The sequence below is a fragment of the Polistes dominula genome, unplaced genomic scaffold (genome assembly GCF_049000335.1).
Source record: "Polistes dominula isolate Pdom_NZ unplaced genomic scaffold, Pdom_raw_medaka contig_23, whole genome shotgun sequence".
NCBI classification, from domain to species: domain Eukaryota; kingdom Metazoa; phylum Arthropoda; class Insecta; order Hymenoptera; family Vespidae; genus Polistes; species Polistes dominula.
Genome location: NW_028300963.1, coordinates 2,547,501 through 2,563,293, shown reverse-complemented (window position 1 = coordinate 2,563,293; position 15,793 = coordinate 2,547,501). Strand labels below are relative to the sequence as shown.

Here is a 15,793-nt window from a genome sequence, read left to right as displayed (position 1 = left end):
ACGCACATCCTTATACATTTGTATTATTTTTTAATTTATATATTTTTTTTTTATTTTATTAGGTTTTTTTTTTTAACGTACATATTGAATTACGATTTGAAAATCAACTTTGTGTTTTATCTATTTATTCACACGTTTTTACTTTTTTCGTATGAAAAAGTAATGTCAACCATTTTATCTTTGAAGTTAAATTACTTTTACACTATTATATTAATTTAAGAAATATTTAATAAATATCTAATATATATATATTAGATATTTAGATTATTACTTATTTAGTATTACTACTTACTTAGATTATTACTATATTAATTAGATATCTATATATATATATATATATAAATATAAATAAGATATATATATATATATATATATATATATATATATATATATATATAGATATAATATATATAATATATAAAATTATTATATATATTATATTTACTTATATATATTAATCTAATATATCTTAATATATATTAGAATATTAAAATAATTATTAATGAATCGATAGGAAAAAATTGTATTAATGTTTAAAAGCACGGAACATTTGTTAATAGTACCATTATATATAAATAATGTTTTTTTTAGTTAAAATAAATATATATTTTATATATTATTGTATATTTTAATATTCTAACACACACTACTTATACTGCAGTAAAATTTAATTCACGTAGTCATCACTGCGCATGAGCAATAAAATAATTACCATTAGAACGCAGAAATGATTAAAATCAAAACGTTATAATCTTCAATTCTCTTTATTAGGAATATTATTCACGTTACACACATGCGCGACTTTCGGAAAAGTCATATAAACAATATTTAGTATAAGAATTTTCATAGTTGTCAATGTGTTCAGTTTGAAGGTGAGTTTCGAAGAGGACAGTACTCCGTTCATATATCTGGTGTTTTTAAACATCAATACACACTTTCTTCTATTAATTAACAATTATTTTATTACTGTACTATATTTTACTTATATTAGAATACTTATTATACTACAACTCGTTTTCAATTATCATACATTTTTAGTTCTTATTTATCTTTTATTTTTCAATACATATTTAATTTCATTTGAACTAGCTATATATATATATATATATATATTTACACTTATTCAAGACAAATCATTGAAATTCTCACGTAACACATCGTCTTCTTATCAATTCGTATTACTTTCATATATTTTCCTTTTTTCTTCTTTATAATCATAAGTATATATATATATAGTTTGTGTGTGTATATATATATGTCTCTTTGTTTATTTAATTAATTTTCTCACTTTCCGTTCGATTAGATTTATAAACATTTGTCACACCTTTTCTTTTTTCCTTTCGTGATGTCTCGTTGATAAAATGAATGCATAAGAACGTACGTCATTGATATTGGAGACTAAAACAAAATAAAAAAAATGACAGAAAGAAACCCGCACACCACCCACCCCCCTTCGTCATCATCTTTCTTATCTTTTTTTTATTTTTATTTTTTTTTTGAAATTGAGAACACACTTTGCTTCTTGCATACGTCAATTTATATACTAATATACTAATATGCGTGTGTATGCGTTCATCATTTTTGCATTAATGTGTTTCTTCGTGTATGTATGTGTATATATGTGACATATACGATCTCTCTTAAACCGGTTACCGTGAAATAGGAGCAGACAAGAGGTAGGAAAAGAAAAGTCGGAGAGTAATCTGGTAAACCGTGGTAAATCATGACGAATATTAACACCTTCCTACTCTTTCTACGTTGTTGAAAGAAAAAGAGAAGATGCACTATACTATTGTAAACGTAAAAGAGACCCAGTTTTATTTATTCCTTTTTGAACATATATTTTCGAATATTTTTTTTTTCAACCAGTTATAATGATAATAATAATAATAATAATAGTAATAGTAAATATTATAGATAATTGCATCGTTTTAAATTTGTAATATTATTTAACATTTTAAATAGAAAATCACAAATTTATTAATAAAATAATGAAACTTATATGGTATCAGGTAAAAGAGTGGGATAGAGAAGGATGCTTCTCAAAAGTATTTTAAATGATAAACAAAATATATTACACCAATTGAAATTTAATTTTGAATTCGCATTTACATTTCGTATAATATTTAATATAAAATTAAAACTAGAAAACCTTGTTTGGTGTAAAAAAGACAAAAAAGGAAAATTTAAAAGAAAGAAAGAAACAAATAAAAAAAAACAACAACAACAACAACAATAACAAAATAATAAAATATAAAACGTGTATATCGTTTGAAACTTTGAAAGAACTTTTTTGACCCATGCTACGGAATTTTGACCAACCGTTTTACGAAGTTATCTCGTTCTAATTCCATACTCTCTCTCTCTTTCTCTCACTTTATTTCTATTTTTAGATAAAACTCGCTTGATAATTTATCGTTGATCGTAAAACCTCGAGAATACATCCTAGGTAGTGGTGATGGTTTTAGTGGTGTGTGTGAGTGGGTGCACACACGTTGAAACATATACATGTTCGTTGAATACATATATATATATATATGTTCAGCGAAGGTGGTAACTTGCCAGTGGTGGTGGTAAGTGGGTGGCTTACTTGCTAGTATTAGAGGTAGCAGTAATGTTAAATGGTAATAGTAGTAGTAATGGCAAATAGTAGTGGTAGTGGTAGTAGTAATATTAAATGATAGTAGTAGTTGTAGTGATAGTAGTAATGGTAAATGTTAAATGGTAGTAGTAGTGAATACATATATATATATATATAATGTGGTAGTTTGCCAATGGTGATGGTGGTTTGTAATAGTAGTGGTGATGGTAGGTGGGTGAATTACTTGCTAGTGGTAGTAGTAGTAGTAATGGTAAATGGTAGTGGTAGTAGTAAAATTGTACGCGTGAGAAATCCTGAATTTGACTATGAAATTCTTTTAAACTTCGCGAGTATTTGGAAAGAAATCGGTGTGTATTGGGGGGAGGAGGAGGAGGAGGGAGAGGGGGAGAGGGAGGGAGGAACATAGAGTTAGCCGAAACTCGCGTTTTGCTTGAAACAATGCATGGAACGAAGGTTGCTATGTCGATTGGGGAAATTCTTTCTCTCTCTCTCTCGTTCTCCTCTTCATCCCCCTCTTTATATCACTGTCTCTGTCTTTATCTCTTTTCGTTCGGCATGCGAGGGGTCCATCGTTGGCGAAACGTGACAGGAAGAGAAGGGGGATACGTTTGCGCGATACCTAATCGATAAATACTAAACAGCCAGTCGAGAAACTCCCTATCGAAATAACATTTCTACTTATACGTGAGAACGAAAACTTTCATCATTATTTTCTAGCAATTTTTGAAGTAAAAACTTCTTTATAATGGGTGTGATTTGAAAACAATGTAACGGTGCGGTAGGCGGCTATGTAACGGAGCGATAGTATTGCAAAGGACATAAAAATTGTGTAATATGAAAGTTTAACATTAAATAAACAATTTCATTGCTATATTGACTATTGACCGAGTACGTCATTTTTATTTTTTGCCATAACTGTTTACCGACATTTACGATACGTCGTCGTTGGTGACTTTGTCATGAAAAAACATTTCAACGTGCGTTACATGTACTTTTTTTTTTTTTTTTTTTTCTTTTTTTCTTTCAACTTAAATGGTTAATAATAGTTTTCTCTCTTTCAAATTTTATTATATATATATATATTTAAAATATGAATGACACCGATAAGCGTAAAGTTATAACTGATAACTTGTTTTATCTATTTGGCCTTATTTTAAAATGGTTTTGAAGTATTGATATAGTTAATCATAAACTTTACTAGTGGCGTAAGAAAAATTATGATAAAATATACAAAATACAAGTTTTGTGAAATATAAACAACATAAACATACATATATATATATATAACTAAAATAACATAAATTAATAATAATATTATTAATAATATAAATAATATAAAATACTAATAATCTATATATACATATATAATTAAAAAAAATATAAATTACTAATATTATTACTAATATTAGTTATTGACTTTCTTCCTTGACAATTTGATTTGACAATTATAAAACTTTTGACACACATCCTGTAGAATATTATTTTATTTTATAAAGACATGGCGTTCTCGAGTCAATGAAACACGAACGAACAGGCTCGTCCCAGTCTATTCGTGTACAGGGTGAAAGCAGAAAATAAGGAGGGGCCTTACACGTAGGTAGTGGGACGCTCTATTTTCTTCTAACTTCTTTCTACCACCCACGCTTCTTCTTCTGACCCACCAGAGAAATCTGATCGAACTTATAAACGCGACTTCCTGTCGCGTAAGATTTATATTACTATACCTACACATATTTCCTATCTTAAATATACTTAACATACCTAAATATATATATATACAACAACAAAACAAAAACAACGACAATAACCGCTTTGCATTAAAAATCAACAAGGTGGCCAAGATTTTTTCTACTTGTTCTTCCCACGTTTAAAAATAGCATTGATCGAATAATGAATACGAATGAAGATTATTAGATTCAAATAAGATTCTAACGCTAACAAACAACGGAAGCAACACGTTGATGATGATGATGATGATGATACTCGGTAATACTATCTTTAAGGACAACTATTGTGTGTGTGTTGTTTCTTTCAACAGTCTCAAGTATTAATTCGTTGACATTAAAGTGACGTTGCACGACCAAACGACGATTACTACTAACGCATAGTAATGAACTTACTTTATATATATATATATATATACATGTGTGTATATGATATGTACTTATAGAAACTTAGTTTATTATATCATCAAATCATTGAATATTTTTATTCGTTCACTTTTATATTTTCATGCATGTTTTATTTGAATATAGTGTAGTATATTTAGGAAACTAATTATATTACTCATACTAATTTTTACTAAACTAATTATTATTATATTATTACTAAATTAACATTACTTATTATTATATTACTCATACTAATTTTTACTAAACTAATTATTATTATATTATTACGAAATTAACTTTACTTATACTAATTTGTTATTATTAATAATAAAGTAATATACTATTTACTAATAATATTACTAATGATATAAATTATATAAAATACTAATAATATATATATATATATATATATATTTATAGTTATAATAATAAATAAAATATTACTAATATATTATTATTATAGTAACACATTTCGAAAAAGTAGTAAAAAAAAAAAAAATAGTGACGTCATTTAATACCAGATAGAGAGAGAGAGAGAAACAGAGAGAGGTGTCCCTTTTTGTATGTAATTCCCTGGGATTTGGTACGTTCAATTGCAACAGACTTTACCGTTGGGTCGGTCGCTTGGTTGCTATCGTCGAACAAAGAGCTTCACCATCACTGGCTATTTTCTCTTAGGGGAGTTTCCCCAGCATGATCCTCGATGATTCTCCCAGCGAGTGGTCGAAATCAACGAATACGATGGTGCCAGCTGTGCGTGAAAATTTCATTTAGCCTTCTCTCTACTCTATGTCCTACCATACACACATATGACACATATACATAGAAACCTAATAAATACGCACACATTTTCATTTTAACATTCACATTCACATTTACATTTACATTTACATTTATATACTGCATAATCATAATCATACACAGTAGACTGATTTTTCATTTAGATTTTTGTTGTTGTTGTGTTGTGTGTGTGTGTGTGTATCATGTTTCTCGGTCATTTCGTGTTATAGAAAATCATGACTGGAAACAATGGCAATGTGGAGAACATAATAATAATGTCCTTAGTGAAAGTAAATAGGTAAAATAAGTCAGAAGAATCCTGAAATATACAGTGAAACTCTCAGTACTATTTTCTGATGTTACTATTTGTCTAGTTGTCTGCTTGTCTGTTTAACTTATTTGTCCATCTATCTAACTATTCTTTTTTTTTTTGTTTTTTATTGTAAAGTAATTCCTATGGGTTTATTCTATCGAATTATTATATCATTATTTTATTTGTTATTTGTTATTTTTATATACAACACTTTGTATTTTCTGATCATTTTCATTCATTCATCGTACATTGAAGGTTTAAAATGTTTTTTTTTTATTTGATCAAAAACTTTGTATTTTTCATTCTCTTAAACATGGTGAATTTCTCGTGTCGATGTAAAAGTAAGAAAATCGAGTTGAAATCTTCAGCTTCAACATGAGAATGTCTGACCAAATTTTGAATAACAAAAGGACAAAACTATTTTTCTCTTTTCCATCCATATTGGTCATTCTCGTTTTTCGTGTATTATTTAATCCAGTTTCCCTTTCCATCTTTCTGCTATCCCATATCGCTTTCCATGATGTTTCATCTTCTTTTATTCATTATTTCATGGTCTTGCGTGAAAAATTGTTCAAATTCCTGACACGTTCACTATGTAGAAAAGCATTGTCACGAAACCCATTGCTAACTATTCCTAACAGGTTTCGTTTCGTAACTGATTGCTTAGATTGGATAGTACCATCAATGTTCTTTTTTTTTAAATATTATAGAATAAAAAAGAATAAGGTAAAAAGAAGAAAATAAAATATTTTTAATATTAAAATTAAACAAATTAACACGTCCTTTACTTCTTTCCATTTTTTTTTTTATAATATAACTATAATATATTTTTTTTATAATATAAATATAATATAATATATTTTTTTTTATAATTTAAATATAATATAATATTTTTTTATTATTTTAAAATATAGTATAATATTTTTTTTATAATATAAATATAATATAATATTTTTTTTTTATAATTTAAATATAATATAATATTTTTTTATTATTTTAAAGTATAGTATAATATTTTTTTTTATAATATAAATATAGTATAATATTTTTTTTTTATAATTTAAATATAGTATAATATTTTTTTCTACAATATAAATATAGTATAATATTTTTTTCTATAATTTAAATATAGCATAATATTTTTTTTGTATAATATAAATATAATATGATATTTTTTGTATACATATAATATATATTTTAACTATAAAGAAATACACAAATATTACCTATTTAAAAACATATATATATATATGTTTTTTTTTTTTTAATTTAAAATAATGATTCCCTTTCGGTATACATGGTATATATATATATGTTTAATAAATATATTCTATTATTAAAAAAAAAAAAAAAAGCTGAATTTGTTTGATTAAACACAGAATGTAATTTTCATTATTTGTTAAATTTGATTTAAAAAAAAAAAAAAAAAAAAAAAAAAAGAAATTGTTTCGAGATAGAAAAAAATTGATAAAATTTCGTGAGAATTACAAGTCTATGCAGGTTTCCGACTTCTCGACAGATGTTTCTTTTCTTTTCTTTTTTTTTTTTAAAGATGGGGGTGGGGATATCGTTGAATGACGACATACACAGAAGGCATCTCACTGACCAACGCCATAACTACCACCATATTCACCACCATATCCACCGCCATCATTGATGTTAGAGTACCACCGTGCTGCAACCAGTCGACCATGTTGTCCCTTCAAAAAGGTTTCTTCCCATGTTGCCAGATCTCTTCGTGTTCGATTCTCTTTGTGTTCCTCGTAAACCTTTCTAGAAGAAAGTTCTTTTACTGCGTAGTTTGATCCTTTAAGGTCCTTTCAAATCTATCAAACATATTTTTTCTTCATCCCTTTCCTTCTTTCTATTTTTTGTTTGTTCGAAGGGTCATTGAACCCACTTTTGTTGGATTCTGATTCGTTGGTTTCCAAATCCTGTGTATTTCATTTTTTTTTATTTTTTTTTTGCATTAAAGAAGATTTCTAATCAGTTAACAGGAAGTGTTATTCTTGACGTTTCTAATCATTTCGGAAATTTCAACGATACTTAATTAACGTTCCTTGCAAGTACTTCTATGTAATTACATAATTGCAACTATATATATATATATATATATATATATATACTGGATATATCTGTGTATATAAAGGATGTCTCAGAATACGTCTGTTCGAAATTACGTGTGAACATATTATAAATAATGAAAAATATTTTATTAAAGTGCTTTGATTTGAATAGAAGTAAATTATATTTGAAAGAGTAACATTACAGTTTAAAATATATTCTATATTTTCTATATACATATTTTATAATTTGAAAAAATATTTATATAATAATATATTACATAATTATATCTAGTATTAATTAAAATATTAATTATAATATATAAAAATATTATTATTATTATTATTATTATTATATATAAAATAATTATACAATTTATATAATAATAATATTAAATAATTATATATATATATATACTATTAATTTAAATATTAATTATAATATACAAAAATATTATTATATACAATATATTATTATATATAAAATAATTATACAATTTATATAATAATAATATTAAATAATTATATACAGTATTAATTTTAATATTAATTATAATAATATTAATATATAATATAATATTTAATATTAATTATAATAATTTTATATATTATTATACATAACATATATATATATATTAATAAATATAACATAAAATAATATTATATACAAAATAATTATATAATATAATTTATATAATAATAATATTAAATAATAATTCATTGATACTATTATGTAAATATGATATAATTTACCGTACGTATTTCTGTACGTCTTTTTTTTTTTTTTTGATTATTTTAATATTTATGAAAATTTCTTGACTATTGCACATAAAGAGAAACACGAATACATGTATATGTATGTATATGTATGTACTATGTGTTGAGATATAACGCCCGCAGGAAATTGGAAATGGCGAGTGCACGTTAGCGAATAGTCGAGATCGTTCTAGGAAATTGGTATTTTCTTTTATTTACTTACTACTCTTTCCAATTTCAGTGATTTACTCGTAACTACGTCTGTTATGAATCTTTTTAAACACGATAGATATTTTATATTGATTAGTAGTTTTATTTGAAATTATTTATTCAAATTATAATTACGTATATATATATGTATATATGTATATGTTTAATTTCTTGAGGTGAGAGATTAAATTGAATTGAGAAACCGTTATTATTGTGAATATTTACAGTTTTGCATTAAGTGGATATTAAATGAATAAAACAATATATAATTAGTTATTATAATTGGTTAAAGTTGTATTCACGAAAGATGAAATATTTTAATTATGTTCTAAATTTAATTTCGAGAAGATCATTTTGTTAGATTGAAAAATAATAGAAAAGGAAATTGGTAAAAAAAAAACCAATTTTAATTATTTATTATAGTATTACATTATATCATATAATTATTTTCTCATATTCTTTTAATATTATTAGTATCATTAAAACTAACGCAATTTTAATTAAATAACAAATCTACAATAATATGAATATTAAACTTTCTTATATCGTTCAATTATTCTGAAGAATAAAAAAAAAATCATCAAATAATTCGTAATACAATTATTATAAAATAAAATTATATAAAATTACATTTGAAATGAAAGAATAAAAAGAAAAAAAAATATATATAGAAAGTCCACTTATATACATATATTTATTTTTATTATAAATATACAATGAAAGTCTCATAAACGTAATAAATTATTAAATCATATAAAACTTAACTACCGTGTTAAAAGATTAAAAGAAAAATTACACATAAAGATACACACACACAAACACACACATTCAAATTTAAAACATTTATATTATATATACATATATATATATTTCAAAGAACACACAAATACATACATGCATGCATACATACATACATATATACATAACCCACTTGTCGTATACATATATGCATTCAACCCTTTCAAATTAAAAAAAAAAAATAATAAAACCTTGCACGAATATCTTTTTAAACATCGTTGAAAGAAAAACGCGTATATATTCATAAATACATACACACACACACTCTTCTCTCTTTCTCTCTCTCTCTCTCTATATATATATATATACACATATGTGAGAATATATAAAGGTAAAAAAGAATACGTGAGAAGAAGCACGTTCATCGTGTGTTGACGATGATACGAGTGAAGGTTTTCAAAGGCAACCAGGAGGATTTTTCCCCCATTCGAGTCTGAAGAAGCTCAAGACCAAGACCGAGACCAAGACCAAGACCAAGACCAAGACCAAGAAACACCAAAGACGTCGGTGTCGTCTTCCTCGTCACAAAAAAAGAATGAGACAAAATATAAAAGAAGAAGAAGAAGAAGAAGAAGATAGAAAGAGATAGAAAAAGAAAAGAATACGTGGAGAATCTTCCTTATGTGTGTTCTCTTCCGGCCATACACACAACACACAACACACACACACATACACATACACTTTTACAATGTTATAGTATATGTGTACAGTTTACTCGTAGACATCCCTTCCATCTCTCTTTCTTCTTATTATATACATATATATTTATTTATTTATTTATTTATTTATCTTTATCTTTATCTTTATCTCTTTGTATATATATTTATTTATTCTTTATTTATTTATTTATTTATTTATATTTTTTAATCTTCTATTCTTTTTTATTTTGTCCTTCTCACCTTCTTTCTTTCTCTCTCTCTCTCTCTCTTTTTTTCTTTCTTTTTCTTTCTCTCTTACTTTTTCTATCGTTTAACCTTTCCTTTTTTTTTATTTTCCATGCGTGAAAGAGTTCTATCATACATATATAGATATCTATATATATATATATATATATGCGTGTGTTGTTTTCGTTGAGGGGGCAGACCTCGTGGGTCTTTCTCTTTCTTTCTTTCTCTCTCTCTCTCTCTCTCTTTCTCTCTCTCTCTTTCTCTCTTGTTCTCTTTCTCTTTCTCTCTTTTTCTTTTTGCACTCTCCTTCGGCGACTATACGTCATGAACTCCACGAGAAACGTCTATTTATACTTGAACGACGAAGCCCGTAAGTATGTATGCATGTATGTAGAATATGTATGTATTAGTTGGTGTGTTAAGGGTTGGTAGGATATATGTGTATGTGTATGAGTATAACAAATATACTGGGTGCTCCACTAGACACTACGATTCTCTGCTTTCATATCAAGTCCTACGGCTACTGTGAGTCGTAGGGAAAATGAGTTGTGCAAGGTGCACATGTGAAGAATAGTCTGTCTACTTTTTTTTTTCTTTTTCTTTTTTTTCTCTTTCATATTTTCTTCTACGAGTAGGTAAGAGACCTGGAGTTCTCTACGTTGGAAAAATTTGTCCAAGTATTCTCGTACGTTCAGATTTTTCATCTATTTACGTTTCTTTCAAATGTAGCGAAATTATTTTAATAAATTCATATTTAATGACATTGTTTTTTTTCAAATATTACTATATTATAATAAATAATAATTAAGATAATTCGTGGAAATGATTAGGAAAATGTATGATTATCTTTTGATTCTCTTAATTTTTTTTTTTTTTTGATATTTAATAATAATTTATATTATAATAAACAAGTGTACTACTACTGAGTAATTTTATTTCAAACTTTCTTATTTTATTTAAAAAAAAAAAAAAAAAACAACAACAACAAAAATGAAATATATGTTTGATAATACATTTCTTATAGAAAAATATTTTATTTTTACTTCTTATTTTTCAATCACTCATATATAATATAATATCTAAGAAATAAAACCATACATACATATATATATATATATATATATATATATATATATAGACAGTGAGTTGAGTGTATCATATAAGTAAGATAAAACATACATTAATATTAATGTCATAATGATCGTTGTTTGTAAGACCCATTGTAATAACAATAACAATAATAATAAAACATAGATGATCGGTGGGATGTCATTATTTAAATGCTGCATGGTCAACGGTTTCCGGTTAGGGTTGTGTTGTGTTGTGTTGTTGCACAGTATTCTCCTTCTCAATTCGATAACTTGCATTTCCTTTTTAACTCTTTCCCTTCCTCTCTCTCTCTCTCTCTCTTTCTTTCTCTCTTTCTCTCCTTGTCTCTTTCTCTCTTTCTCTCATTTTAATATTTTTTTATTACCTACCATAAAGAGAAAGATCACGAACAAATTAGTTGAACAATTTGAATGATTTAAAATTAATAAATCCTCATATATATTTATACTAACAAGAATATTATTATCTATGTCTGGTACTATGATTCTTTAATGAGAAAATCTTTTTTTTTTTTATCTTTTTCCTTCCTCTTTCTTATTCTTTCATGTTCTTCTTCTATCTTTCTTTTTCTTGAATCTCAAGCAACGAAGTAAATCATTTAGTCTAACGACGTTTAATTAAACGTCTTGTAATATACGAAGTAAAAGAGAAAGATAGAATGATAGTAGACGTCTGGGTTATTTTTTTTTTTTTCGTCTATCTCGCTCTTGGAAAATCCGTTCGTTCTACTTACGAGAAAATGGTGATGTATGTGTCTGCTGTATATATATGGTATATATAATACTTGTTACCATCTAGTTTTTGTAAGAAACTGTTTGTAATTAAAAATAATATAACGGCACGCGAGAATTTTCACATTAATTATAAAAAACTATTTAAACGAGAACAATAATAATAATATAAATAATAATAATAATAATAATAATAATAATATAAAAGAAACTTTATTCGTTGTATCGTAGAAAATGGTCCTCACAATTTTCGAGATAACAAAATCACATGTGTGTGTGTGTGTGACACTACTTATATATAAATATTATTTTATCTTGTAATAAAAAAATATAATTTCTATTATATATAAAATATTATATATATATATATATAACTATAATATTATATATAACTATTATCATATTATATTATTTTTATTTTATAATATTTTATATTAGAATATTATTTTTTATTTTATATTATAATATTTTATATTATTTTAATTTATATTGTTTTATTTTATACTATTTTATTTTATTATATTTTATATTAAATTATTTATATATTAACTATAAGTATTACATATATAATATTATTATATTAAAACAAAATTATATATATATATTCAACAAGCTTATCATTCTATCACATAAAATATTAAACCCATAACTCCTTAATAAAAAAAAAAAAAAAAAAAAGAAAATTTAAAAAAAAAAAATCTAATAAAATATAAAAAGCAAAATAAATCACTTTACAATCCAACCATAATAGCAATAGAATCTGGGTCAACTATTTATAGTATGTTATCCATATATCTTTTCAACGTCCTTGTCATAATCATAGCCATAGATTAAATAGTTATAATCATAGTAGTGTCTTTGTCTTTGTCGTAGTTGTTGTTGTTGTTGTTGTTTTTCTTGGTTGTTATCGTGGTGGTTATGGTGGTGGTTTTATTACCATTAATGTCACGTGCGTTTTATGTGAAAATACGATATATACTGACTGAAATATCTTGAATCGATCGATGATAGCAAAGCCACCACGTACGTCTTTCATTGTTTCATCGATGAGGAAAAACAATTACTATGAGAGTTTATAGCTTCTCTTCTTTTACGATTATGGAAATCTCAGCCATTCATGACCGTTCACTTCATATTCACTCCCCTCACCACCCACTCCTACCTTTCCCATCATTTATCCCATTATTTCTTTTTTAATGTTTAACAATCCTTATAGAAAATTATTCTAGGAATGTACTTCCTCTTTCTGTTTTTTTTTTTTTTAGATTCGTGTTTGTTCTATTAATATTATATTTAGTGTAATTAATTTTTTTCTTTAATGCTTTTATTTTTTATTATTTCAATTTTTTAATCCGAGCATTATTATTATTATTATTAATATTATTATTATTATTGTATTATTGTATAAATATATATATATATATATATATATATATATATATATATTAATAATTATGTACAATTACAAATGATATAATATTGCATTGATTTAAATTATATATATTTTTTTTAATTCGAGTATAATTTGAAATATAATATTATCAATTTAAAAATATATTATTTAAAATATATATAATATTAGAAATATTAATAATATAAAATGTAATATTTTTTTATTAATAAATATTAGTGAAATAATATTATGATAATATCTAAATACAATTTAGTTTTTTGGTTTTTTTTGTGGAGTTCAGTTAAATAAAATAATTACTTTTCTTTTTTTTTTTTTTTTTTTTTTAAATTAACAAAATAAATGTAAAGATACATTTGAATTAAATGTAATACGAAAAAGATAATAATATTATATTATATTTATATTTGACGATTTTTCATGTAACATATTTAAGTGTTGAATGATTTACAAAATTGTCCCTCTCTCTCTCTCTTTCTCTTTTTCTCTATCTCTCATTCTATTTTCTATGTCTCTAGGGAAACATGTACTATAAAAGAGAGAGACAGAGAGACAGAGAGAGAGACAGAGAGACAGAGAGAGAGAGAAGAGAGAAACATACGAGCCATGAAATTATACAGTATAGAATCGATCGGTTTTGTCGAACGATCGAAATGGCACCAGGTATATTACCATTTCAAAATGATCGTTAAAATGCATGAGTTTCGCACGACGATAGAAATGAAAGAGAGAGAAAGAGAGAGAGAAAGAGAAAGAGAAAGAGAGGGAGTGAGAGGGAGAGAGAGAGATATAGACGAGTCGTTCTTGAATCGTTGTTATCGATTTCTACGTCATTCGAGATTTTCAAACGATAACGTAGTCCGAGAAAACGTAGTTTCTCGTGTACTCAATGGACAACTTGTATAATTTTTTACGCGTATTTTTATTTTTTTTTTTTTTTTTACATATCAAATTCATTTTTATATCTATCTATATATATATATATATATATATATATGTTCGTATCAATCAATCTTTATCTGTCTGTCTATTTGTTCTATTTTTTTCTTTATTTTTCTTTCATTACTTTTTTTTTTATTAATAGCAACGGATGATAGTACGAGATTTGATCTTATTTTAATAATTATTATTTTATTTATATTATCTGTACTTTTTTTTTATTTTTTTTATTTATTACTTATAACAACGGATGATAGTAAGAGAGAAAGCTTTGATTTTATTTTAATAATTATTATTTTTTTTTTTTATTATTTTATTTGTATTTTTTATTTGTATTTTTTTTTTTTTATATATCTCTACTTTTTTTTTTATTTTTTTTTTATTTATTACCTATAACAACGGATGATAGTAAGAGAGAAAGCTTTGATTTTATTTTAATAATAATTATTTTTATTTACTATTTTATTTGTATTTTTTATTTGTATTTTTTATTTGTTTTATATATATATATATCTATTTTATTTATTTTTTTATTTATTTCCTATTCCACTTTCTCTCTCTCTCTCTCTCTCATTCTTTCTGAATTTTTTACAGGTTATCATACGTAACATATCGAGATAGTATCATTTTGATCTAATTTAATAAACATCATTTTCTACTTTCATTATTTCCAATGACAGGACATATATACTAACAACACACATACATATATTAAATTATTCTTGGAAACTATCTTATTACTTATCACTCTTTCTCTCTTACTCATTTTTTTTCTTATTAATATCTTTTTGTTAACACTTTTGATCGTCACCAACCTTTTCTCTATCTTCATTCTATAAGTGTAATTTATTTATCACTTATCTATTTATTTATTTTTACTTTCATTATTTTCAATATGTGTGATGTGCGATGGATGCATGTATGTAATATACATATTAGTTTAATTTACTTTAATTCGAATGCTTATCTTTATTAAACAAAGTTTCACGTATTTTAAACTTGACATTACTTTCTATATTTGTTCAATTAAATGTTACTTTTTTATAATTCTTGTTTTATTTTGTGTTCACATTTTTACAGAC

The 15,793-nt window shown here is 24.8% G+C and overlaps 1 protein-coding gene across 4 annotated transcripts in view; it reads left to right on the top strand.

The window, feature by feature from the left end:
* Nucleotides 1-15,793, top strand: part of Ipk1 (Inositol phosphate kinase 1) — a 112,850-nt gene that overhangs the window by 22,866 nt on the left and 74,191 nt on the right. The window contains exon 1 of one of the 4 annotated variants that reach the window (XM_089172613.1): nucleotides 7,502-7,516. The exons of the other annotated variants lie outside the window; for them this stretch is intronic. The gene's annotated coding sequence lies outside the window, so the exon portion shown is untranslated. Of the gene's footprint in view, nucleotides 1-7,501; nucleotides 7,517-15,793 lie in introns of those variants that run through there. 4 annotated transcript variants of the gene reach the window in all.